At 46.3% G+C, this 13,422-nt stretch overlaps 1 protein-coding gene across 1 annotated transcript in view; it reads left to right on the forward strand.

Annotated features, from left to right (window-relative positions):
- The first annotated feature begins 1,686 nt into the window (after positions 1 to 1,686).
- Positions 1,687 to 13,422, forward strand: part of PAK2 (p21 (RAC1) activated kinase 2) — a 39,746-nt gene continuing 28,010 nt past the window's right edge. Inside the window, exon 1 of the mRNA XM_058812002.1 lies at positions 1,687 to 1,810. The gene's annotated coding sequence lies outside the window, so the exon portion shown is untranslated. The remainder of the gene's footprint in view (positions 1,811 to 13,422) is intronic.

Genomic DNA, 13,422 nt, shown 5'->3' on the forward strand with positions numbered 1-13,422 from the left:
AAATATTGCAGGTGGAAAAAATATGGAGGTAAAGTGTATATCAAGATTTCCATCAATCACCTTTTCAACTGAACCTAAGTAATTGATTCTGATTAATGTAAAATATGAGAGGAATGGCAGAGCTTCACAAGGGGTGGGTTTTGTTGTGGTAAATATTTGCTGTTTTTAAATCCACAGCACTTGTATTATAAATACAGCAGACACATTTTTCCTTACAAGCTGTAATTAATCTGATAACCATAGCAGTGTTAATTACAAAGGAATTTGCCAGTGAATCTCTCTCTCAGAGCAGAAACTGCTGTCACTGAGGCAGCACAGAATTTAGCAGGAGTGCCATGCAGGGGGATTCAAGTGCCAGCTTCAGAGGGATCACAGAGATCAGAGGAGGAGCTGTAAGTCCTCTGCCAAAATTCTGGCAGTTTTGGAGACAGGAATGAAATGTTCAGGAGTTCTTGGCAAGAGACCACCACAAGGAGGGTTGGACACAAAGATCCCCCTTACTCATCCTTAATATGAGTAAGGAGGAAAGAAAAGGGGATGGGGCATTGAAGGTGCGTTGGGGATTAAGGCTTTTTGAATCACAAAGAAATGGGTATAAAAAAACCCCCAAAACAAAACAACAAAAACCAAAATAAAAAACCCTCCTTGGGGAGGGAGACAGAAGGGAGGGAGGGGGGTCAGGATTCTGCAAATGGAGCTGGAGCTGAGAGGGATTGGGTGTAGGAGGCCAAGGCAGCACAGAGAGGTGAGGAGGGATGGGGAGGAAGGCCAGGGAAGGGTGAAGCCACAAACCTGCTGTGGCTTCTCCAGGGGTGAATTAGCAGTGGCTGGGCTGAGTCAGAAAGGAAAAGCAAACGTGGGAAGAGCAGTGAAAGCATGGCTGTGCCTGCAGGGGATTGGGTGGGGGTCACTTGGGAATGGTGTTCCTGGAAAACGCGCACATCTGCAGGGACAGGGGTTCTGTGGCTCTGCAGAGCTTCTCTGAGAGTGAGGGAGCACACAGCACACAGGTGTTGGCTGGAAGCTGGAAATTGGGATGTGCCTGGAGCTGCAGGGAGGATTGGGGTGTGCGTGGATCCTTTCCCTGAGAGCTGGGGAAGGGGAGCTCCTGCTGTCCTGCTCCTTGCACAAGGAACATCAGATGTTGCTGCAAACTTGGGTGCACAGAGGAGTTGAGATCCAGCCCCCAGGGCATGTGGAAGCTTGGAGAGATCATGGAAGATTAAATGGACCACGGGAATTTTGGGGGAGAAGCCTTGAGGGTACATATGTGCTGCGTTCCTGCTGGATGTCTTGGAAGCTGTATTTCCAGCTGGAAGGGGCAGCACAGAGCTCTGTGTGTCCTGCTGCTGCCAGCAGAGGTGGGACCCTGGGCCAGGTGGGCTCTGAGAAGGACCCCAGGCTGGTGGCAGGAAGGATGGTTTGTTCTGAGCTGTATCCACACAGAAGATACAAAATGAGCCCCTTTCAGGGCAGGAGGGAGAGCTGAGCACAGAGGAGGAACAGGAACAGAGAAGCTGTGGTTGCCCCTGGATCCCTGGCAGTGCCCAAGGCCAGCCGGGGCGGACTACAACTCCCGTCATGCCCCGCGGTGACTCAGCTTCCGGCGCGCGGCGGGCGGTGCCCCCGCGGCAATGCTCCGCCCCGCCCCCGCCCCCGCGGGCTGTGGCCACGCGCGGCGGTTCCGCTTCCCCTCCGGCCCCGCCGCCGCCGCCCCGCCGGCTCCCGGTCCCGCCGCCGCCCCGCTCAGCCCCGTTCCTTCCGTCCGTCCTTCCGTCCGTCCGCCGAGGCGGCGGCGCCGCCCCACCCGGTGAGTCCGCTCACACCTGCCGGCCGCGCCCCCCGCCCTTTGTGCGGCCCCGGCCGGGCCGGGCCTGCGGCGGGCGCGCCCGGGTCGCGGATCGCCCCTCGCTGCTTCCCCCGCTGTCCTTCCGCTCCCTCCGCTCCGGCCCCGCTGCCCCCGCCCGCCCCGGCCGCGGCCCCGCCGCTCGGCCCCGCTTCCTGTGGGCCCCGCCGGCCCCGCCTCGCCCCCCGCCCCCGGGAGCGCCGCGCCGGGCGCTGCGGGCAGCGGGGCGAGCCCCGGGAACGGCGGGGACAGCGGCGGGAGTCAGTGCGGAGAGCCCCGGGGACAGCGACGGGAGTCAGTGCGGAGAGCCCCGGGGACAGCGGCAGGAGTCAGTGCGGAGAGCCCCGGGGACAGCGGCAGGAGTCAGTGCGGAGAGCCGCGGTCGGGGCCCGGCCGGGGTTCCAGCGGGAGAGCCGCGCTCCGGGCCCCGCGCTGTCAGAGCCCGCCGGCCCCCGGTGCTGGCGGCCCCGCGTCTGTCCGTCCCTGCGAAAGCTGCTGCTGCTGCTCCCTGTGTTTCTGCCTGCTTTCCGTGGCTGCTTTCTGTGTTTATCCCAAAGGCCAAGCAGGATGGGTTAGAATCACAGAAATGCAGCATGGTTGGTATTGGAAGGGACGTTAAAGCTCATCCAGTTCCACCCCTGCCATGGGCAGGGACACCTTCCACTAGCCCAGGTTCCTCCAAGCCCCATCCAAACTGGCCTTGGACACTTCCAGGGATCCAGGGGCAGCCGCAGCTTCTCTGGACACCTGTGCCAGCACCCTCACAGAGAACAATTTCTTGTTATTATCTGTTCTAAATATACTCTTAGTAGTTTAACAGCAGTGGGGAGCGAGGAGAGTAAAGTTGGATGTAGCCTGGTCCATGTGGCAAGTGCCCAAAGGCTGCTTTGGGAGCAGAGAGTTCATCAGCTGCTTTCGAGGAGCAAGGTTGTGCTTTGCTGTAGCCAAAATAAACCAGCTCACCAGCTGCCCTACAGCCAGCAGTGTCTGGGTATGGAATATAAACATTGTTGTGGAGGTCCTGCAGTAATAGCAGTGTAAGGTGCAATTCAAACATGGTATATTGTGAAATTTTTATTGTTTCTGTCTTTTCAGGTTTTGCCTTTTTTTTTTTTCTTTTTCTTGGTGGGTCTTTAATACTTCAAAAAGCAATGCCTGCTCTAGAGAGTCTGGGATTTGCTTTGCAGCTGGAGTGTCCTCATAATGTGAGTTCTGGGGTGGTATCTCCTTAAAAAAACTGAGATGAGCTACTTCAGTTTGTTCATTTCAGAGACAATAGTAATTAAATTTACAGGGATATTGGGCAGGCTGGTTAAAGCACATGTTACCAGGGAACTGGTTGGTTAGTACAGACTGAAATAAAATAGAAGGAAAGTAGAAATACAAAAATGCAAAATTGTTGTTTTACGAGCTTTTGAATAGAATCTTTGAGACAGTAAAAACATTTTAAACAAAATGCTCTGGGTAATGTATTTTAGAGGCAGGAAAAACCTCACTCTAAAGTTCACTGGTTGGATATGGCAGTTCTGGAGGGCAGAACAGAAATGCTTGAGGGAGGGTAACTTGGAATTTCTGTGCTAAGTTGCATATGGAATTTGGCTGGTCTTTGTACAGAGGTGGCTGTTAAAACAAAAATACCAGGCTGTTAACTGTGGAATATTGGCTCTGTCTGTATATTTTGCACTTTTTATCACCAGGCAGCTGATTCAGTGCATCTGAGGCTTGTGCTCTGCTGGGCAGCTGTTTGTCAGAGGCAGATTTACTGGGATGAGGTTTGTGCTGGGATACAGCTTGGACCTTTAACAGTGGGAGTTTATTCCTGCAGGCACCTGGGCTGGATGCTGGGCTAGGTGGGTGGATGATGCTCCAGCCATGTAAGGCAGCTCCAATCTCGGGCACATGTTAAATTAATACCCTTTTAAAATCCCAAGTTTTAAAACTTGGGTTGCTGTTGGTCAACATTCTGGTTGTGTTAAAAGGGGGAAATTATTCAAGCACCTTTGGTTTCAAAATAACTTCATAATTCAGGGTTTTGGTTGATGCTGCAGGTTTTGTTCTTGTGACAGGGACCCCAATGTAGGTCTGTGTGCTATTAGTAAGATTCTTCTGCTTCAGAGCTCTCACATCTGTCTTGGGTTGGTTTTGTTTGGGTTTTCCCTCCTTTTATCTGTTCTGTGCATGAGGAGGTTTGTGTGCTCTGAGGTTTGTGCCAGTGTTTTCTGCTTGCTCACAACACGGGCAGCTCCTGAGTGCCTGTGAAGCAGCTCTTTGTTCTGCAAACAAGCCCCAGTCACAGAGGCTGCTCTGCATGGCCCAGCCCAGGGACAGCACCAGCACAGCTCCCAGTCCTGCCTCCCACACCGGGACAGCCTTTGGGAGGGAGCTGAGCGTTCCAGGAGGCCCTGGGGACACGGAGCAGAGGCTGGTGCTGGGGAAGGAGGGGACATGAGCAGCCAGGCACCTGCTGTGGGTTACACTCATCCTGGCCACTGCTGCCAGCTGGGAGGAGGCAGAAGTAAGGTGGAGGTGGATATTTTGATTTTATTATTCCCCTTCTTCCTCTTTCTTTTCTTTCTTTCTCTTTCCTTCTTTCCTTCCTTCTCTCTCTCTTTCTGTCTTTCTCTCTCTTTCCCGGAAGCATGATCAAAGCAAAGGCACTCCTTGGGGCTGGGATTGATTCAGCAAGGCTGTACCATGCTCCATTTTCAGTTTCCATGCAGGTACCTCCCTCCTAAATCTGAATTCACAGAGTGACCAGGTTGGAAGAGACCTTAAAGACCATGAAGTCCAGCCCAGCCCCAACAGCTCAACTCAACCCTGGCACCCAGGGCCACATCCAGGCTTGGTTAAACACACCCAGGGATGGGGACTCCACCACCTTCCTGGGCAGCCATTCCAGAACTTTATCACCTTTCTGTAAAAAACTCTCTCCTTATATCCAACCTCAATTTCCCTTGGCAGAGCATGAGACCTCTGGTTGTGTCAGTGCTGCTGGAGAAAGAGCCCAGCCCCAGCTGAGCACAGGCACCTTTCAGGAGCTGCAGGGAGTGATGAGGGCACCTGTGAGCCTCCTTTTCTCTGAAAAAATGTATCTGGAGGCTGTGCCCTGGCCTTGGAGGGCACAGTGTCCTCTCAGAGAGGGACTGAACCTGTGCAGGTGCCTTGCCCTGGCTGCCACCTGCCCTCCCAGAGATAACCACCCAGCTGGGTGCCAGGCTGAGCTGCCAGGCTGGCTCCAAGGAAAGATAAAAGTCCAATTAATGCCGAGCTGGATTGGTTCTGCCTCTTGGCAAGGGCAGTTTGACCAGGAAGGCTCCATGGAGGAGGCAGAATCTCCTGGCAGCTCTCAGGAGGAGGTGGGGAAGAGAAGAGTCCAGAGTGCTCACCTGGGGGCAAAGGACAAGGAGCCCTTGGGCAGGGCTCTGGTTCGTTTTAGCAAGGAAACTCTGCAGTGTTCCCTGGAGGATTCTTATCGTGCTCTGCTTTTCTGTGTCTCGAGCTTGATAAGCTTTTGAAAGCTCTTATTTGCATTTAAATGCAGGTGGTAAGAGGTAGTAGAGCTTGCAGGTGAGAAGAAATCTCCTAGTGACCCACAAGGTGTGAAGTGCAAATGGAGCTTAGTTCAAGCCTTATTTCACTATTCAGGGTTTGTGAGAACTCGGAGCATGATTTTACCTAAAGCTGTTAAAGTTGTTTCCTTTAAAGGGCAAACACACATTTCAGTGTTTGTATTTTCACTGATGTAGTGGGCAGTGTCTGCCGCTGAGAGCTGGAAATGCAGGTTTTGGTCCTGGTTCTCTATCTGACTTGCTGTTTTTTTAAGTGGATCATTCTAAATGTTTTCTCAGCTTCTTTCTGTTTTCTCAGCTGGAAATGGGGATTAACCAGGCTTTGAAAATGTCTCACCTGGCAGGCAGGGATTTAAGTGTTAAGAAGATGATTTAAAACTGAGTTTCAGTTTTTCTGTTGAGATAAATTTTGATTCGATACCCTGTGAATTCATAGGAATTCCTTGTGCTCTCTAAAAGTTACAGTACATTGAAATGCTCCAAAAATTGGTGAGGCAGCTCTTTACCTTCAGGCAAAGCAAGTGGATTTTGAAATTCTCAGATGGACATATCTAATTTATATTTATGAATTTGAAAATGCTTTTAAAAATCTTCACTTCAATCTCTAATAATGTATTTGTGCTTAAAATTGTTTGTATGAATACATTTTACTTGGGATATAGAATATTTTTAATACTCATGGAAGTACTGGGGGCTTTGTATAATTGATTGTTTCCCAAAAGATCTGAGCCCAGCACTGGTGTTGGTGTAGCCCAAAGCTGAGTGATATTTGCACCTTAGATTGGGGCTGTTCTCTCAGCTAATTAGCAAAAGTTGTTTTATATCTTGAAAGGAATTATTTTGATAAGAAAGGTTTAATTATTTTTATTTCTGTAGTTTGATTTAACACAGAAAGAGCCAGCATACTGGGGCAGTGGTGAGTGTGATTTAAGTGGTGCTCAGTGTTGTGAGAGGGATTTAACATCATGTGAGGGCAGCTGGCAGGTGTAGTAAGGAGTGGAAATACACTAAAAACTTTTTCCAGTTCAACTTCTACCTTTTTTTTTTCCCCCCCCTAAAGTTTTCTGCTTCCTGTTTTAGGTGCTGGACTTTTGACTCAGTGTGTACCCACTGTCAGCTTTCCCACAGCTTCTTTAATGAGTAAAATTAGAGTTATCTGATAGTGTGGGGTTTATTTTAGAAATGGGATGTTTTCTACTCTACGTTGCATTAGTTTTTCATTTACAGTCATTTTACAACTGCTTTAGCTAGCAGAGGTATCTCCTGGACAAAAGCAAGAAAAAACTGCTTCTGGAGGAGGATTTTTAAAGTCACCTTTGAATATTTAACCCATTTCCTTTTGAAAAGGTCTCCAGTAAAGTGAGAACCTGGAAGAATTGACAGTATCTTTCCCCTAAGCCTGTCTGCAGCAAAAGGCTGTTTAAAGGGATCTGGGGATTTGGGCTCCAGGCAGGACCTGGCTGGGCAGATTTCTGTGGAAAAAGTTCATTGGCAGGGGCTTCAGCTTGTGAGTTATCTGCTTTACCCTGAAAAATAACCAAAATAATAAAATAAACCCAAATAAAATCACCAAAATAATACAATAAAAATATCTTAATGTTTGAAAGTGAGCAACTTCTAAAATTCAAAACCATTACTTAAAAGGTAAAATTGGTATTTTCTACTTGTATTAAATAAGCTGAATGCTTGGGATTTTACCAGGACATTAAATCCACCTGCTGGCATTAATGGAGACACAAATACGTGACCATGAATTTGTTACTTGGGGCCACCTGGGCAGGTGGCAGCAGCCACAGTTTGGGTTTTGCCCTCCTCTGGCCCCAGTTATTCCAGCCATCCCAAAGTCCCTCTGTGGGGATCCACATCAGGGAATTGACAGCTGGAAAAGGAATTCCTGATGTTAAACTGGGTTTGGGAATGTTGCTGAGTGATCTGACACGAATTCTCTGTAACAGCCTGGGAGTGTGTCTGGATTTCTGCTCCTCCTGCCTTTTTCAGGTGTTTGCTGAGCTTTTGGGAATGCTGCTTCAGATCAAACACACAAAAATGAGCAGGATCTCACAAAACACCACCATGGTTTTCTGTGGCATAGCAAATAGGTCCCTAATGTTGTTAAGTGATTTTTGGCTTTGAAACAGCCTTTTATTTCCAATGTGTGAAGTGCTAGCTGTCACTACTATAAAAATAAATTATGTGAAATCTTTGATTTGTCAGAGCTGGGGCATTATCACCAAGTGTGAAATATTTTCTGCTTTTACCCATTCAGTGGAAAAAGCAAAGAGGAGAGTGAAGTTGGGGATTTTCAAAGCTCTTTAGCAGCAAGAAGAGTTAATTTTCATCTGATGCCAACGTGCTAAGGCTCTTTGATACCAATGCCCAAGCTTAGGAATTAATTCTTTGTGGTGAAGAGAGCCTTGACTGCTGCAGCCTGGAAGTTCAGGCAAGCATCTCCTTCTGATTTTTGGGATTTTGCAGTAACCAAAGTATGTGTTAGCTGAGGGCTCATTGCTTTTTCTTTTCAGCCCTTTTGGGCCTATTTACAGGGATTTTATATTTTATAGATATATTTTTAGAGGGAATTGGTGTTGAGATTTTTAGATGTAGATTATTTTCCCAGGTAGCTGCTGGAAATGAAAAATAAAAAAATCAGGATAGTTCAGTAGAGCTGGTTTGGGTGGTTTCTTCACAAGCAGGGCTCTGTGTTTTAATGTGTGGTTGTGATGCCTTTTATTTCCTTGTTCATTAATAATTATTCTATTGTAAAATATTTTACTTCTGAGAGGCATAATTCTCATTCTCCTTGGCTTGTTGTGTGCATGCTGGAAAGTCTTTTTGCAGCACAAGGAAATGTACTCAGTCTTGGTAAACCTGGATGGAGTTTTGCTGTGGAAAGTTAAGAAGTTAAGATTTCTGGTCAACCTATACATCCACATCAATCTGACTGCAACTTGGAACATCTGATATAATAAAGTTTTAGTGTTTTAAAAGAATTAAATGAAGGGTTAGGGAATAAGCTGGAAGAATGAAGGATAAGTGAAAATACTGAGATGAAATGATTTTTAATTTGGTTTAATTTGTGGTAGTGATGACTGTTACTCCTGCAAAACAAAATTTTTACTAACACCATCAGGATTTAAATGACTTTTTTTTTTTCATTCCCTCATTGCTGCTAAGAGATACTTGACAGACGCATGGTTGGCACTGGGTTTTATCTTGTAACACTTTGGGCAGAGCTCCTTGGAGATCTCTCTTGCTCTGGGATTGAAGATCTTTGGCTGTAAATCTTTGGCAGCACCTTTGTGCCTGCTCGTGCTTGGCTGAGGGACTGATGGTGGATGCACTTCACTTCCTCAGCACTTCCAAAGCCCATGGACCAGAGTGAGATGCAGTTTCCTAAATTTAAACACATCTGAACTGGAGAATTCTTTGTTTCCAGGATCTTGGTCAAGATTTGAAGTAGATGTGACTTTCATTCTACACACAAGCGACCATGTATCCTGCACTAGTGGAGCAGCTTTTGCTGCCCAACCCTGAAGGTTTGGGCAAATAAAGTTATTTTGTCAAATAACTTGTCAATAATCCTCAGCACTTGGGATCTTTATTTCCCTTTATCTTGGCCATGTTTTTAATTTCCTAAATGAGATGAGGATGCCGTCAGTGCTTTGTTTTGGTTTCTCACTCACTGCCTCTGCTCTCAAACCTGGCTGTGGAAACCCAGCATGGTTTGGGTTGGAAGGGACCCTCCAGCCCATGCAGTCCCACCCCCTGCCAGGTGCAGGGACACTTCCCAGTGTCCCAGGTGGCTCCCAGCCCTGTCCAACCTGGCCTGGGACGTTTCCAGAGGGATGGGGCAGCCTCAGCTGGTTGGCAGTGGATGATGGGGCATTCCCCGGTGGGACAGGCTGGTGGCAAGGGGCTGCTCAGACTGATGCTCTGTGGGTTTTATCTTTGCTGCCAAGTTTAATAGAGATCTTTATCTCTTGTTTTACTCTATTGAAATGGCTTACTGAAATTTGCTTCCTGTTTTCTTAACAATTGAAAGGACCTGAGAAAATTTTCCTTTAGATGACAAACTTTTGGAAAGCTGACCAGTTCTAAAGGTATGACCTTCTTCCCTAGTTACAATAAAATTTATGAGGAGAATAATTTTTTTAAATTAAAAATATAAGCATGTGGATTTTCATAAACACAAAAAGTGTAAGCCTTCCATGTTCATTTGTTGCAGCAAAATTGTTTTATGCCCTTGTTTCTGTGTTCACCCTTGCTGGTGGCAGCTCCTGGTATTGTGAATTAAAAAGAGGAAGATTTGGAAGGCATGAAATTGTTGTGCTGGGTGATGTGAGTTGCCCCATGTGGTGGCTGCAGTGTCATTGGGATGGTACCAGCTTAGTGGGAGGACTCTGTTAAATGGGTTTTTGGAGCTGGGACGTGGCCCAGGATTTGCTTGGGCTGCTGTTTGTATTCTTCTGGCTGAAGGAATGGATTATTGGTGCTGCCTCCCTCACCCTCCTGTGATCAGGGCTCAGTGAGGCTGGAGGTGAAGGCAGTGCTGTGGTGTCTGATGTTTTTCCATAATTATCATCATGCATCCCTTGCAGTGGAATTAGACCCCTCAGATTAGTGCTGTCTCTGTTATTTCTATTAAATTAAACTGCTCTAATTTGTAATTGGGGTGGTGTCTGTGTGTGAGGACATCATGGACAGACACCTCAGTGTTGTCACCTCACTGAGTTTTGTTCTGTGGCCGTCAGACATTGCTCTTGGAGATCTGTTTTATATTAATTCAGTCTCACTCTCACAGATATCTTCATCTGCTTTACAATTGCACAGCTGTTATTGGGGCAAGATAATAAGGTGGAGCAAGGACTCAGAGCTGCATTCTTTTGGTGTGTGAATGCCTGGGCCTCATGAAAATGCATTTTCTGGAGCTTTACTCCTGCTCTGTCATATTTCACTCAAATCTTCTAATTCTGCCTATAGGAATGCCATTCATTGTTTAATGAACAGGCACAGTTACCTATGCTTATGTGTTAAACTCAGGATTTGTACAACAATATCAGTAGATTTTTTTCAAGTCTTTTGCAGCTTTCTAAGTGCAATATTATGTTTTGTCAACTGTTTCAATATTATTTTAACTTGACAGCTTCCTTTGGAAGCTCTTCAGATTCCCAGGGTGCTGGTTGTAGTTTTCACAGGCCTTCTGTCTATTCAGTTAATAACTGTGTTTTTCATTTTGTATTTTTATTTTTTAAAGAGTATTTCATTCCTGAGCTGTAAAATTAGTTTTTGTGGCTGTGGTGCTGCTGCATCCTATATAAACAGCCATGGTTAGTAACTCCCTCAGTGTACTAATATTGGTGGGATGTATTAAATCACTTTGAAAATTCAATTTGTTTAACCACTCACAATTGGTGTTTAAAGCATTGTACATTTATTTAAATATCTATGTTTAGGGCATTTTTATAATACATTTGATTTTCAAATTGTAAGTAGTGTATGGGATAGTCATCACAAATGTTGGGGCTTTTCATATTTTTTCTCTACTAACTGACTCCTGTACTTGTCCTGTAGGCTTGGCAAAAATCAATTTCTACATCAGCATAAGAATTATTTAAATATTTTGAATTATTATATAGTTTCAGGCTTTTTCTGGCTATTTAATCTATTTTGATGTGTAGCGTGTGTACAGTTATAGTTGGTTTGGATTTGTTTTCTTTGGCACTTCAGATAAAAACCTGTTTATGGGCAAGAAGAGTGAGAGATGTAGTTTTACAAGGAATGACTTAAAAAAGAAAAATCAGAAAGTTAGTTTAAAAACTCATTCTGGCAGCCAGCATTTTCAGTGGAAATTGTTATTTCCAGTGTCCAGATGGGTGCGTTGGCTCCCTGAAAAGCACACAACAACATTATCCCAAATTTCAGGGAATTTGCTGCATTAAGCTGTAAGTGAATGCGTTGCTTATATGTGTGCAAGTAATTTTAAAGTAGGAAATCTGTAAGAGCACAAAAGGAAAAGTCTGGTAGTGTCACAACAGGAGTGCTGGGGTGTGAACTGCTGTAAGTGATTTCCAGAACACCTCTGCCTTCCTCATTGCCCCCCTTTTTAAAGCAAAACATGATTACAGTATTTAGTTTTTCTGTTGAGGAATCCAGGTCTAATGTTCAGAATTGTGTCTGAGCATTCAGGATAATTTGAATTTGTGGCTGTTGTGCTTTGCACTTTTTTACTGTTTATTTTGTCTTGAAATAATGGGGAAGGAGTTGCCTGGGCTGCAGAATTGGTTGTATACCTCATCTAGGTATTCCACTTCTCATGATAGACCTAAACATGCCAAGAAAAAACAAAATAAGGGCTTGTGTCCTTATATAAAATCTGTAAAACTTCAAACCTCAGCAGTGTAAGGAAGATGTCCTGAAACACTCAGTGCAAAAATGTGAGTGAGGTTTCACCACCAAGCTCTGAGAATATTTTAGTAAGATCTGATTTCATCCTGAGCTGCTGTTGGCAGGGAGATATATTGGGATGATCCTTCCTGTGTTGCATTCTCATTTAATGAGAAGATCCCACTGGGAATATCCAGCTCCAGAGTCCTCAGCAGAAGAAATGTGGACCTGTTCAAGTAAGTCCAGAGGAGACTGTGGAGATGCTCCAAGGGCTGGAGCTTCTCTGCCCTGGGCTGGGAGAGCAGAGAAGGCTCCAGGAAAGACCTTCCAGTCTCTAAAGGGGGGTTACAAAAAGGAGGGAGAGGCTTTTTACACAGTACAGTGAGGAGTGGTTTTAGGATAAAAGAGGAGAGATTTGAATGGGATAATATTGGGAAGAAGTTCTTCCTTCTTCCAAGGGTGCCCAGAGAAGCTGTGGCTGCCCCTGGATCCCTGGAAGTGCCCAAGGCCAGGCTGGACAGAGCTTGGAGCCACCTGGGACAGTGGAAGGTGTCCCTGGCCATGGTGGGGATGAAATGAGCTGAGCTTTATGGTCCCTTCCACAAACAGCTGTCCCAGCTATCAGCAGTGAAATTCCTGGTGCAGAAGTGGGATGCTGCAGGGAACCCAAGTCCTGTAGAAGTTTCCATGTGTGAAGAAGCCAGTGTGGTCTGTTGTGACACAAATGGAATAAAGCTGTCCCAGGAGGAATGGTCTCTAATTTCTGTGTGGTGCTGCTGAATACACTGGAAATGAGCTATGTCCACCAGAGCCATCTCTGGAAGGGGTTTGGTTTTGCCATGCTCAAGTGCTTTTGGTATTTTCAGCTCCTGCATTTGATCTCTTGAAGCCTTTGGCCTCTCTCTGCTGGATTTGTGTCCCGTGTGGGTTTGAGAAAGGAAGCACCTTGAGCTTGTGTCATGCAGGGGTTTCAGCAAACTGGTGAACCTTCCCCAGGGGCTGTGGCTAGCTGGTCGGCATCTGTACTGGTGTCCCTTGGGATTTCCCCCTGTGGCATTTTGTGGCAGGTTGGCACTCCTGTAAGAAGAATCAAGGTTTGGCCTCAGGACTGCTGTGCCAAGCTGAAGTTCCCACTATCCTCTGGTTCCTGTGGTTGGAGCAGCCTTGGGCAGCCACTAGAGAGAAACAAAGAGCTCTATTCTGAGTGCCTGTGAAAAAGAGAGCTCTTCTGGAGGGAGATGTTTCATTTTCCCCTTTGTCTTCTCCCTTGTTACTCCTTTTTCCCTTAGCTGACATTTGACAGCTCTTCCAGTGTGATGGGGGAGTACCAGCTCCCTTAACCTTGGATTCTTTCTGCTTCTGCCACCCTCATACACACTTCATGTTACCTCTGCTTTTTCCACTTACCTCTAATCTGGATGAGAAAGCCATGACCTTGTGTTACCATTGCCCAATAATATTTCTGGAGGTTAAAAGAAAAGCTTAAAAAGCACTTTCATTCTGTGTTGGCATTACTGGTGACCCTTCAGCACTTTGCCAGCAGTCTGAGGTTTTTAGAGCTCTGTTGCGTGGTGAATCTCCAGTTTAAAGAGCTGGGAATGCTCTTATTAACACAGAAATGCA

This window comes from Ammospiza caudacuta, chromosome 11, assembly GCF_027887145.1.
Source record: "Ammospiza caudacuta isolate bAmmCau1 chromosome 11, bAmmCau1.pri, whole genome shotgun sequence".
Lineage (NCBI taxonomy): Eukaryota > Metazoa > Chordata > Aves > Passeriformes > Passerellidae > Ammospiza > Ammospiza caudacuta.